Source organism: Myotis myotis, unplaced genomic scaffold (assembly GCF_014108235.1).
Source record: "Myotis myotis isolate mMyoMyo1 unplaced genomic scaffold, mMyoMyo1.p scaffold_m19_p_8, whole genome shotgun sequence".
Taxonomy (NCBI): domain Eukaryota; kingdom Metazoa; phylum Chordata; class Mammalia; order Chiroptera; family Vespertilionidae; genus Myotis; species Myotis myotis.
Genome location: NW_023416390.1, coordinates 90,148,187 through 90,162,762, shown reverse-complemented (window position 1 = coordinate 90,162,762; position 14,576 = coordinate 90,148,187). Strand labels below are relative to the sequence as shown.

The 14,576-nt window shown below is 40.1% G+C and overlaps 1 non-coding gene across 1 annotated transcript; it reads right to left on the bottom strand.

Annotated features, from left to right (window-relative positions):
- Window positions 1-2,780: 2,780 nt before the first annotated feature.
- On the bottom strand, window positions 2,781-2,909 carry LOC118662335. The gene has a single exon (XR_004969717.1). It is a non-coding gene; the product is annotated as a small nucleolar RNA SNORA42/SNORA80 family (small nucleolar RNA).
- Between the last annotated feature and the right edge of the window lie 11,667 nt (window positions 2,910-14,576).

Genomic DNA, 14,576 nt, shown 5'->3' with positions numbered 1-14,576 from the left:
AAATGACCAAATAACTACAAGAATAATATGCACCATAGAAGAAAAGTAGAAGTTGTCTAATATAGTCAAGGATTTGGGGAAAATAATGGCCATTCCAAATGCCACAAGAGGTAGAAACTGCAATCTATCATGAATCTAGAAAGAGGAAAGTCGGAAATAATTGGTGAATGGTGCTAATGAATAATTGGACAGGTGAAAAACAAATTGCAGTTAGAATGATTAAAATAAGGGGAAAAGGTTTCTGTTCAGAAGAGAAAAATCCCTAAGAAGGTTATATAAAGGAGAACATAACAAGCAAAAGCATCCTATATAATAAAAGGCTAACATGCAGATTGACCGAACAGCAAAACAACTGGCCACTATGACACACACTGACCATCAGGGGGCAAATGCTCAATGCAGGAGCTGCCCACTGGTGGTCAGTGGGCTCCGACAAGGGGAGCACCACTCAGCCAGAAGCCGGGCTCACAGACATCACCCGAGGGCTCCTGGACTGTGAGAGGGTGCAGGCCAGGCTGGGGGACCCTCCCCACCCCAAGTGCATGAATTTCATGCACCAGGTCTCTAGTAGTGCATAAAAGGAATGAGGATGGAGCAAAAAAGTAACAGAGAGAGAAGTGGGGCCAGTTTATTCATGGCCCGGGAAACAGTACTAAAAATTTAGATTTTTATGGCAGCTGTGGAAAATCATTGGAACATTGTTAATAGAAGAATTAAGAGTTCAGGATTATTTTTAAGAGACCACTCTATTTGCAATATAGATAAGTAGAACTTGTAAAATATTATGGTGGGCATAAGAAATGATGAAAAAATTTGATAGGGATGGTAGAAGAATTTCTGGATTGAAAAAATCACTAAAAAGGTATTGTTTCCTGCAGTGGGCATCGCTGAAGGAAGATAATTGGAACATGCTGAGTTCTAGAGGTCTGTAGGGCATCTAAGTGGCAACATTTGGAAGAAAGTTGAATGTGTGCATATGGAGGTCAGAGGAGTGATCTTGTTTAGCACATAATTTCCAACATCAAAGCTGTGTGAATACAAGAATTCACCTAGGTAAAGAGTATATAGTAAAAAAGTAAAACAATCTAAATTGAACCTTGAGTAACTCCAAATTTTAAAGACCCAATAGAAGAAAATAAACTTTATAATGGAGCTTTCAGTGAAAAAGATGTTCAGCTAAACGGAAAATGCTTTTCAAAGCGAGAGGCAACAAGCATTTATTTGAGATCAGAGAATAGTTATTTGGAAAGCACTGATTCAGGCAGAAGCCCAACTAATGTTCTGAGTAGGAAACAATGGTAATGGTATCTATTAGAAAGGTAGGGGAACAATTACATCAATAAAAGGAATGCATTCTACTGATGCAGGTGAGAAACGATAGTGACACTAATTCTAACCAACATTTTTATTTTTCAGTCCAATAGTCATGGGTCTTGTAAAAATAATACTTGCTTTCTTGTTACCTTGCAAATACTTTTTTGGGACAGAATGCTGCTTCAGGCCCAGTCCACAGGTTATTCTGTCCAGTTGAATATTCCAAATGTTTGAAAAATAAGACATGCGAGGCAATTCCTCTGCCCTGGTAGCTCTGCTTCATTTCAAAGTGGCTTTGTTTGTGTTATTTTTTACACAGGAGACAATGAATCATTCATAGGAGCCAAGAGGGAAGTATGTGTTAAAAACGAGAGAATGGTAGTGTGTGAAGTGCTCACAGGAGGTCAACTGTGCTAAGGAGTGGCAGTGGTCCATGGTCATACCCTGAGTCTCTTTGATGACTTAACGTAGTTGGTATGATGGAAGGAGAGAACCTAGAGAGTAAATTTGATGTTCTAAGTTCTGCTGAAAGAAAGGAGAAAGGGTAAACGTTTATGTCGAATTGAGGCTGAGGTAATACAAGTATCCTATACAATAAAAGCTTAATATACAAATCAACCAAATGGTGGAACCACCAGTCGCTATGACCCACACTGACCACCAGGAGGCAGATACTCAATGCAGGAGCTGTCCCTCGGTGGTCAGTGTGCTCCTACAGGGGGAGCGCCACTCAGCCAGAAGCCGGGTTCATGGCTGGCAAGAGCATGACGGTGATGGGAGCCTCTCCCGCCTCCACTGCAGTTTTAAGGCTTAACGAGCTGAGCAGTAAGGAGCAGTGAGCAGGCAAGCGGTAAGGAGTGAGTGAGAGTTCCCAGACTGCGAGAGGGTGCAGGCCAGGCTGAGGTACCACCTCCCTTCAGTGCATGAATTCCGTGCACTGGGCCTCTAGTAAGATTGTAAAAGGGTGCCCATACTTAAAAATCAAGGATAAGATCTAGAGTAAAGGGAAAAAAGAAGTTAATCTATATCTCAATTCCTGAGAAAGTAAAATGCGCCAGAGAAGACATGAAAATATGGGTTTTAAATTAGGGAGAAACATATCCTATTTTTTTTTCTGGTTATTAGGAAATTATAATATGAATACATGAAAGTTCTAGTAAAACTGTTTATATCATTCCTTCCAGGTTTTCTACTCCTAGTTCCACTGTTGTAGTTGGAATAAGAGTGGCACATGTGACTCGTTTTTCTGCTTCACTGGCCTTTCAAACAAGATAACCTATGTCTCTAGAACCAATGTAAAGACAACTGCACATCACCTTGAAATCCATTTGACCTTCATGCCTGGCTGGACATATGCTGAGTTGTTTCACTTAATAATAATTTGAGTGTGTTCTTGTCTAGAAAACAGCAGCAAAGGAAATGTCTCTGAAAATAAATGTGGGGGTTTTTTGTTTGTTCTTTTTCCCCACTGTGCAACTCACTTCCGTGCCTGCCAATGGGCAGAGGCTAGACAATGGTTCAAGGCCAGTTTACTCTGGCATGGGGCACTGTGAGAAACACAGTGGGGCAGGCTTGCCACAGATCCAAGCTGGTGCATAATATACTCTATTTCTTAATACTTAAATTGTCCCAGATAATCTATCTATATAATAGAGGAATATGCAAAGTAAACCAGATGCCATAACATCACAACTGGACAGCAGGGACCTGAGGCTGCATGGTTCCTGGCCAGTCCGGGGGACCTCAAGGTGCACTCCATGCCTGGCGGGGCTTGACTGGGGATCTCAAGCAGTGCCTCCCACCCTGGTGCTGGGCCAGGAGACCTTAGGCCATGCTCCCCCACCCCAGCACCAAGCCGAGGACCTCGGGCTGTGCCCCCTGCCCAACAGGGCTTGACAGGGGACCTCAGACCATGTCCCTAGCCCAGCGGGGCTTGATGGGGACCTGAGACTACACCCCACCCCACCCAACACCAGGACAGGGGACCTGAGGCTATGCCCTCCGCCTGGTGCCAGGATGAGGGACCTGAGTCTGCATCCCCCTCGCATAGAGGGGCTTGACGGGGGTGGGGCCGGTCGGGTCTAGGTCTCCTGCATTTTTGAAGCGCCAGTGGGTGGTAGCAGGGACTTAATTCTAGGTCCCACGGCATGCCCCAAACTCTGACAGGAGGGAGATTTTCATAGACAGTTTACTAATTTTTTTTCATCACTGACACTTTTATTATAGAGACTGGGAAAATAGCAACATTAAAATATTTCCTCTAATTAATTCCCTTTTAATGTGCATGAATTCTGTACACTGGGCCACTAGTCTCTGTAATAATCAGGATGGGATAAGTTTATGCTACAAAAATAATTCCAAAAGTTTATTGTCTTTTTTACATGTCTATCGCAGGTTTTAAAGAGAAAAGGAGTTCAGGCTAATGAATGATCCACTGACCTAAACATCAAAACTCAGACCCTCTAGTCTATACAATAAGAGAGAGAGAAAGCTGGACAGTTGTATGTCCGTTTTTGTGCCTCAGTCCAGAAGGGAAACCTGGTATTTCCTCCCATAGTTGTGGTCAGAACAAATCACTTGGCCTTCCTACTTAGATGGGGGCTGGGAATGTGGGGTAATGCATGCAATTCTGGGAGACACTGCTGTCTTTGCCACAATCCACTCTTCTGGGCACAGAGCATTTCTCCATTATTTACCCTACACAGATATATAACACATTCAAATGTTCAACAAGTGAAACAATCCAAAGTTTCATTAATCCAGCACGTGAAGCTCAAAGTCTAGGATCTTGGGATGATGTGCTGTATTTTTATGCAATGGTTCCAAACAAAACTTGTCTTAGACTAGAAGTCTATGAATGGAAAAGAAAAATCATGGGCACCACCTGTGCTGCACTGATAATACAGCGTAGAGATCAAGTAACTGCAATCAGACCCTGATCCATTCACGGAGGGAAAGGAAGAGGCGGTCAGCTGGCACATAGGAACCAGAACTCCCATAGGGTGAAGGATGGCCCTGGGTCTGTCCTCCAGGGTGTCCTTGCTTTCCCGTTATCCTTCTGGGATATATCTTGTTAGTGTTGAGACTCTCCTTTTTCTTGGGAGCTATACAACTCTTGGAGAAAGTTGAAAGGCCTTGAGTCTCAAGGAATTTGTTATAATTTAGCTCAAGCTTCCAGTTTCTTAGCAATAAAATTCTCTCAAAAATTAGTAGGTTTCTTGCTTATTTAATAACAATTTAAAGTTGGTGCTTATATTTAGGTTCTCATCCTCAACTCCCCCCCCGCCCCACCCCCCACCTCCCTTTTCATTTGAAGGGCCTGCCTTGAGGCTTAAGATACTTTATTGAACTCAGCAGTTGTCATGACCTCTGCCTGTGTCAGTTCATTCAGTGGAAAGGTTTTACTACGAGGCATGTCCTTAACCTTCTTGTCACCCTGCAGCATCATTTTCACTTGAGAAGTTTTAGCAACAGGTATGAATATCATACCTGTCTGACACTTGTCAAGAAGTTGAGTGTAAGTTGATCTCTGTCTCTCAAGGTTCCTCAGTATTATTTCCTAGATTTATGATCTCAAAGGCATATGCTCCTCCGATATTGGAAGGCTGGGTCTCTGCAATCAGTCTGCTCTCTTTTATTTCTGCTTGACACCTGACCAATTTGGTTGTCAGCTTGGGCTTTCTTCTGTAAACATTAGCCCCTCTGGTATGTGGACCATTTATAAACGCTCCCTCGCTTCTCTCCCAGCAAGGGGGTCTCTTCTCTTAGAATGCAGCTTCTATTTTCCTACCAGATTAAGATGGGGAAAGCACAATTCTGATTTGATTTAAGTACTTTCATGTATAACCAAGGGGGTACATAGATACCGAGTAGCTATTCTGCGCCAGATGCACTTTCATGTGTTACCTTATGTAATCCTGGCAGCAACGTGATAGACACGGGGAGGTGGAACATTAAATGACTGAGTCCCAGGTGCCTTGGTATCCTTAAGAAGTCACCACAGTTTAGCACATCTTATCTAATAAAAAGGGAATATGCAAATTGATCATCACACTGTAATGGTTGAGATGACTGCACCCACAGTGGAGGCAGGGATTCCATTAAACAAGATGGCTGTGCCCACAGCAGAGGCTGAGTTCCCGTATGAGCCTTAACGGGCAATCAGCAGGGACCTGAGGCTGTGTGGCACTGTGCCAGGGCAGGGGACCTGAGGCTGCACCCTCCACCTGGTGGGGTTGACAGAGGACCTCAGGCCGTGCCCCCTGCTCTGGCACTGGGCCAGGCGACCTGAGGCTACAACCTTCCACCTGGCAGGGCTTGACAGAGGTGGGGCAAGCCAGATCTGGATCTAGCCCAATGGGGGTTGGGCCGGCCGGGTCTGGGTATCGCTTGATTTCAAGGCGCACATGGGTGGGCAGGGACTTGATTCTGGTTCCTGTGGCATGCCCCAGACTCTGACAGGAGGGATATTTTTATATACATTTTACTAATTTTCTTTCATCTCTGACAATTCTATTATAGAGAAAGGGCAGATGCAATATTAAAATATTTCCTCTAATTAATTCCCTTTCAATGTGCACAAATTTCATGCACCGGGTCACTAGTCTTGATATATTAAGAATGTCAGTTGTAGACTTTTTGATAGCTTTCTTTCACTTTCTTCTTTATAAAAATCTGGTTAGGGTTAGTGTGGGTGAAATGAGGGAAACCTCCTTCAAGTGCAAAAATGACAAGGACACCATACTTCATACTACAACCTGCTATCCACATTATCAAAATACTGGGTGTAAGGAACTGATAGAAATAGCAGTTGAAATTTTTTAATGCAGCCATTTTGTCTCACTCCTTTTCCAATTTCTGAACTCATACTGTGTTACTTGCAGATTTTTTAAACAGACCAGGCTCTTGTTTGGAATGCTCAGCTCACTCTCTCTTCCAGTTCTTTCACTCTTCCAGAAAAACATCACTGACGACTGACAGCCTGTGGCTTCCATCTTAATGTGCTCTGTCTTTTCTTCTGAATATTAATCTTGCCATGACTATTTTTGTTGAAAAGACATAGCCCAAAATAAAAGTAAAAAATAATGTTTATTCACAGTGTGTTAAATATAGTAGCCCCATGCAGTGTTTATAAATGGGACAAGACAGTGATATGAGTTACAATTTTCTTAGTGATCACACTATTCCATCATTTGGCTTTTTTTTTTCTTATTCTTTTTTTTTAAGACTAGTGACAATCAATCATTTCAAATTTGTTTGAAAAATTTTTTCAGTCATAAAAAAATACATAATTATAAATAATGTAAAAGTTCAATAACCTAGAACAAATCCATCACTAAAAGACAAATAGTTTACGATTTTATGTTCATATATTTTACAGAGCTGTTCATGTATACTGTGTATATGATATATTTTGATTTTATTCTTCCCAATACAGAGGCATTTCTAACATCTCTGAGAATATTATTAATCATATCCTCATTTAGTTAATCCATCTACTACATCTACTTTATCTGCCTTTTAAATTTTGGGGGTGGGGTGGGATGCAGGAGTAAATACAACTCTGCCATGGATAGCTTTTGAGTGTTATTTCCTTAGAATTGATCCTCAAAATTGAGATTGCTGGGTCAAAGTTTAGTGATGTTTTCAAGCCTCCAAGTACATATTATGAGATTATTTTCCAAAATGAACATACAATTTCAGTGTTTCAAAAGTAAATAACTGGCAGTCCCCTTACTCCAGCAAATGTTGGGATTGTTTAGAGAAAATGCCATCTTTTTTTTTTATAACTAGTTTACATTAAACATCTGTTGTGTATTTAGCACTCCAGTACCTGCCGGTATTTTTGAAAGTCCTTGAAGGTGCAGTGTTTCATTTAGAAAGCCTTGCAAACAGGCGCATTACTAGACTCTTTTACAGGTGGAGCATTAGAGGCCAATGACAGGCCAACCAATTGCTTGCAGTCATTCAGTGTAAGAGCTGAAATTGTAAGTCACATCCTGCACCCCTCTGCTGGTCCCTCTCCCTCTTTTCCATCTGGCCTGTCTGGGTCACCATCCCTTGGCCAATTCATGTGGATAGAGTCACACCTCCATAGCCCTTGGCCTCCATTTAGCTAATCCCTCACCCCCGCCCCCTATCAAACATATCCATTAAGATGGGTCCCACTAAATATTTTAAAAATATATCTGGAATCATCTATATATATAAAAAGCCAGTGACCGGAACACCATAATGCTCAGAATGACCAGTCACTATGATGCCCACTGCAGCCAGTGAACTGGCCCGATTGAGGTGGGGCTGGCCAGCCAACCTCCTGCCACCCCTTCCCCAAAGCCAGCCCTGCCCCTGATTGGCCCACCCCACCCTGATCAGCCTGCAGCCCCTCCCTCTGGATGGCCCTGCCCCTGATTGCCACCCCCACCCCGATAGGGGGCAGGGCCAGCTGGCCAACCTCCTGCAGCTCCTCCCCCTAGACAGCTCTGCCCCCGATGGGGAGTGGGGCTGGCCGGCCAACCTCCTGCCATCTCCTCCTCTGGACAGGCTCAGCCCCAATCTGCCCTGATTGAGGCCAGGCCGGCCGGACCCTACCTGTGCACAAATTTGTGCACGGGCCTATAGTACTTCTATAAAGTTCTGCTAAGAACTGAGATAGACCTTTAAATTATTGTACCAATTCCTTTATATTTCTTCTTAGTTCTTCTGGATAGCCTAAGAATTAAATTGATATGAGACAGGTTAACAGGAGAAAAATGACCAAATTTAATTACATATGTATATATAAAGGTTTCATAAGAATATGTGGCCCAAGGAAAAATCCAGCAGTTAAGGTTTATTTGCCATCTTGAGCTGAGGAGAAGGGGAAAAGAATAGTAGTTTAGGATTTCAAAGGGGAGAAAGGCAATTCACATAGAGATGGAAAAGCAAATGTTTGATAAGCAAATATTTTCTGGGTCATCTTCAACAATTGGGCACAGAGAGGACTTGGATCAAATAAGCCTCATGAGGTTCCTACTGTCCATCACGCACTGTCCATAGTTCATATTAAAGTATAGCTTTCCATGATGAGGGCTTCCAGAGCAGGTCCTCTATCTAAATTCTTTTCCACAGTTAGGGGGAAGGTGAAAGGTTCTTCCTGAGTCTTTTGTTTCTTAAAAATAGCCACTTTAAAATAATAAATAGGCCAAAAGAGACATATTTTTAAAGGGGCAAACTCTGTTACCCCTCAGATGTGCACTGTGGATTTTCATATGTACCCTTTATTATGTTGAAGTAATCCCTTTAATTCTCAGTTTGTTGAGAATTTTATCGGGGATGGATGTTTACTTTTTGCCAAATGCTTTCTTTAATCTATTTAGGTGATTACATAAGTTTAACCTTTATTCTATTAATATAATATATCACACAAATTGTTTTTTTTTAATGTTGAACCAGTTTGCATCCCAGAGATAAATATTACTTGGTCATGGTGTATGATCCTTTTAATGTGCTCTTGAATTCAGTTTGCTACTGTTTTGTTGAGAAGTTTTTTTTTAAAATCTATATTTTTAGTCATGTTTACCTATAGTTTTTTTGTAATATCTTTGTAAAACTTTTGATTTAGTATCAGGATAACACTGGCCTCAAAACATAAGTTTACAAGTATTTGGTACTCTTCAAATTCCTAGGAGAATTTAAGAATTGGTGTTAATTATTTAAATATTTGGTGGAAATCACCACTGAAGCCATCTAGTTATGGGCTTTTCTTTATGGAGAGATTGTAGATTACTAATTAAATCTCCTTACTAGTTATAGGTCTGGTTAAAGTTTTTGTTGCTATATGATTTAATCTTGGTAGGTTTTATATTTCCAAAAATTTATTAATTTATTTTAGGTTATTCAGTTGGTATATAATTATTCATAAAAGTCTTATAGTATTTTTAATTTTTGTGGTATTAGCTTTAATGTTTCCTCTTTTATTTCTGATTAGAGGCCCAGTGCATGAAAATCGTGCACTCGGGGGGGTGGGGGGTCCCTTCCCCCAGCCTGTGCCCTCTCACAGTTCGAGAGCCCGTGGGGGATGTCCTACTGATGGCTTAGGCCTTCTCCCCCTGTGCACAACTGCTTAAGCCAGGAATTTGACCGCCTTAGCGCTGCTGTGGAGGCAGGAGAGGCTCCTGCCACCACCTTTGCACTCACCAGCAGTGAGCCCAGCTCAGGGCTTCTGGCTGAGCAGTGCTCCCCTTGTGGGAGCGCACTGACCACCAGGGGGTAGCTCCTGTATTGAGTGTCTGCCCCCTGGGGGTCAGTGCACATCATGGTGATCAGTCATTCTGCTGTTTGGTTGATTTGCATATTAGCCTTTTATTATATATGATTGTATTTATTTGAATCTTCACTCCTATTTTTCTCAGTTTAGGTAATGGTTTGTCAAGTTCCTTTTTTTAAAAAAAATTTTTTTTTATAGATTTCAGAGAAAGGAAGAGAGAAGGAGAGACAAAAACATCAATGATGAGAATCATTGATGAGTTGCCTCCTGCATGCCCCATACTGGGGATCAAGCCAGCAACCTGGGTATGTGCCCTGATTGAGAATCCAACCATGACCTACTCGTTCACGGGTCAAAGAAACTCAACTACTGACCCACACCAGCTGAGTTGTCAAATTTATTTTCAAAAATTCAGCTCTTACTCTCACTGATTTTTCTATTGTATATTATTTTTAGTTCTGTTCTAATTTTTATTATTTCTTTCCTTCCAAAAATCTAAAATTTAGACAGATCCCAAAGAACCCTGAATAGCTAAATTAACTTGAGAAAGAAGAAAACTGAAGGTATCACACCTCCTGATCTTAAATTATATTATAAAACTACAGTAACTCAGACAGTAAGATTCTGGCATAATGTCAAACACAGAGACCAATGGTACAAAATTAAGAGCCCAGAAATAAATCCATGCATATACAGTCAACTCATCTTCTACATGGTGCCAAGAGTACACAATGGGGAAAAGATAGTCTCTTCAACAAATACTGTTGAGTAAACTGGATAGCCACAGGCAAAGAATTATATTGAACCCTTATTTCACACTGTACACAAAAAATCAACTCAAAATAAATTAAAGACATAAATGTTAGAGTGCTAGGATAAAAATAACTCTAAAACTTCTGAAAGAAAATGAATGGAAACAGCTTCATGATATTGCCTTGGAAAAGATTTTATGGATATGACACACACACACACACACAAAAAAAAACACAGTAAAAAAGCAAAAATAGACAAGTGGATTTTAGTTAAATTGAAAACTTTTGCTGGCAAATGAAACAATTGACAAAGTTACAGAGCTATCTATATAATTGAATATAATATTTGTAAACCATATATCTGATAAAGGGTTAATCTGCAAGATATTAAGTATCTCTTATAACTCAATAGCAAAAAATCTAATAACCCACTTTAAAAAATAGACTAACTTCTTGAGTAGATATTTCTCTATAGAAGACAAGTAAATGACTAACAGGTACATAAAAAGATGTTCAATGTCAGTAATCATCAAAAAAATTCAAATTAAAACCACAATGATATCACTTCAATTTGTTAGTATTCTTATTATTAAAAAAAAATTGTTGGTAAGAATATAGAGAAATTTGAAGTATTATACAATGTTAATTGAAACGTAAAATGGTGCAGCCTTTTGGGAAAATAGTATAGATATTTCTCCAAAAACTGAAAATAGAACTTCCATATGATCTAACAATCAAACTTCTGGATATTTACCTAAAGGAATTGAAGTCAGAATTATAAAGCAATGTTAGCACATCCATGTACATTTTGGCACAATTGACAATAGCTAAGATGTAGAAATAACCTAAAAGCCCATGGACTAAGAAATGAACTAAGAAAATAAGATCTATACATACAATGAAATATTATTCAACCCTAAAAAGTGGAAAATTTTCAATACGTGATAACATGCATAATCCCTGAAGACATTATGCTAAATAAAATAAATAAATCACAGAAAGACAAGCACCACATAATCCCACTCCTGTGAAGTATCTAGAATAGTAAAATCATAAAATCAAACCATGGAATGGTGGTTACCAGGAGCTTGGAGGAGGAGTAAGGGAGGGCTGCTAATCCGTGGACACTAGGCTTCAGTTACGCAAGATGAATGAGCTTAGATCTGCTGCACAATACTGCACCTATTGTTAACAATGCTGTGTTGTACACTTAAAACCATGTTAAAATGGTGGATATCATGTTTGAGTTTTATTACCACAAAAATACAAAATAAAATTCAATACATTTAAAATGATTGACATATCTTATATTCCTATACCTTAACAGTAATATCTATAGTATTTTCTAAGCCTAAACATAAATGGGGAAATTAATTTAGATAATTAATATTTTGCCTTCTGCACTGAAATCTCCTTTCTTACTAACCTAAAATCCAGACAATATTGACACTTTTACTCTTTATCTTCTCATTGTCTATACATCCAAGGCATACAACAATCACTAGAGCCTACTGGGAAGGTCCACATATTCCTCAGCACATGGTGCACACACAACTTTGGGCCTTTGCCTTCCCCTGGTCTCCCTCCTTTACTCCCATAACTGATGAACTCTGGCTCATCAGCTCTGGATTAAAAATTCTTAGTCCTGCTGAGTTCCAGGCAGACAGACTCTATTTATTTCTTAGTTAATTCATAATTTATTACATATTTAGTGGATTTGGTGTCTGCCTCACCATCTGCATTTGCAAACATTTCAAGGACAGGGACAAAACATGTTTTGTTCATCGTGATAATATAGCTAGTGCAGCTATCACGGAACCTGGCACCTGGTAGGTCTTCAAAAGGTTTGTTGGATATATACACCCCAAATTGTTTGACTCTTTCAGTCCACATATTAAATTCTAAAGCAAAAGGTTTAGAAGTACATCAGTAATGAAGTCCCCAAGGTTTTGATTATACATCGAGAGAATCTAACATAGCCTAGCTGGTATGGCTCTGTGGTAGAGCATTGGCATATGAACCAGGAGTTCCTGGTTCAATTACTGGTCAGGGCACATTGCCCAATAGGGGGCATTCAGAAGGCAACTGATTAATGATTCTCTCTCATTACTGACATTTCTATCTCTCTCTCCCTCTCCTTTCCTCTCTGAAATCAATAAAAATATATATATTTTAAAAAAGAACATTGAACATATCTATGAAAATTGCCCCCAAAGAAAATATGTGTAATGCTTTTATCAATGTCCCTGCCATGTAGTGCTGTACAGAATTAACCCATGTGGGCACAAAAACACAAAAGTAATTGTATGTCCTGATTGTAACTCCTGAGACAAATAACCTGCATCCTTAAGTCAGTCCAAGTAGGGTAATATGTTTGTGAAATAAACCAAATATACCAAAGTCTTTAATTTTCTTCTCAGTTATAATACACTAAAGGCCCGGTGCATGAAATTCGTACACTGGATGGGCGGGGGTGGGGGTGGCCCTCAGTCCAGTCTGCACCCTCTCCAATCTGGGACCTCTGCCGGTAGTCAAACATCCATCTCACAATCCAGGACTGCTGGCTCCCAACTGCTTACCTGCCTGCCTGCCTGATTGCCCTAACTGCTTCTGCCTGCCAGCCTGATCACCCCCTAACCACTCCCCTGCCAGCCTGATCGACGCCTAACTGCTCCCCTGCCAGGCCGATTGCCCCCCACAACTGCCCTCCCCTGATGGCTTGGTTGCCCGTAACTGTCCTCCCATGCAGGCCTGGTTGCCCCCAACTTCCCTCCCCTGGTGGCCCAGTCACCCCTAACTGCCCTCCCCTGCAGGTCTGGTCCCCCCAAACTGCCCTCCCCTGAAGGCCCAGTTGCCCCCAACTGCCCTTCCCTGCTGGCCTGGTCACCCCCAACTGCTGGCCATCTTGTGGTGGCCATCTTTGACTACATGGGGGCGGCCATCTTGTGTGAGGATGTGACAGTCAATTTGCATATTACTTCTTTATTATATAGGATTATTAAGTGATGTTATCATCTTCCTCTGTTTCCCTCAAAACACATCTGGTCTGGGCTTTCTTTATTTTCTCTTTGATAGCAGAACAAACATCATTATGGAGTTATACAAATCATTCAAAAATGGTAAGCTGAAATAATTAAAATCCACCATATGAAAAGCCTGATCAAGATTAAATTGGATATATACTTTATTCATGCACACTTTTCCTCCTAATCTAATTGAATTCCATCCAATCCTGTAAATATAAAGTTGCACACATAATTCATAGACTCATGCTGAATCTAGTTCTCATTTTCATCCAATAAAAAGTTGCTAGAACACCAAGATCTAGATTTTGAAATCCATTAATCAGATTTTCTGACAAATAAAAAAATTAAAATGCCATTTATATAGAATGTCAGTAATAGAGCAAGGACATTTTGGAAGAAAAAGAAAGAGAAAGAGAGAGAGAGAGAGAGAGAGAGAGAGAGAGAGAGAGAGAGAGAGAGAGAAGGAAGAAAGAAAGAAAGAAAGGAAGAAAGAAAGAAAGAAAGAAGAAAGAAAGAAAGAAAGAAAGAAAGAAAGAGAAGGAAGGAAGGAAGGAAGGAAGGAAGGGAAGGAAGAAGAAGAAAGAAAGAAAGAAAGAAAGAAAGAAAGAAAGAAAGAAAGAGAGAGAAGGAAGAAAGAAAGGAAAAGAAATGGAGAGAAGAAAAGAGAAAAGGAAAACATTTGAAGTTTCTCCATCCTCAGATACTGTTATTGGCAAATACTTCCTGGACTTATACACATGGGATGACTCCTTTGTAAATTAGAAAATAAAACCAAGAGTTCTGCATTGTGGGGTGGGGTTACAGTGGGTAAATTCTGAGCAATGGGATTTCCTGGAGGAGCATTTGTCTAGTAAGTTTTGCACCTAACTTTTAAATTTTATCATCTAAAAATGATCTTCCTCAATCTCTAATCATTCTGACAAAAATCATTGAGCTACAATTTTTTGCTTTTACTTTAAATATCTCTTTAAATAAATTACTTTTAATCTCTTTTTTTTTTTATTACACATTTTTAGGCCAGGCTGTAGTATGCCTATTTCTTTTGGCTGTGTTGAAAACAAACTCTGAAACTTGCTATTAATTCTTCATGAAAATAAGTCATTGTCCACTAGGAACAAATTGCCAGACACTTAAAAATTGCATTGTCACATTCTAAACATTTTGTTTTTCCAAGAGAATATAATTATCTTTGATAATGACAGTAACTATGATCTTGCTACATCTATGAAGCTTTGC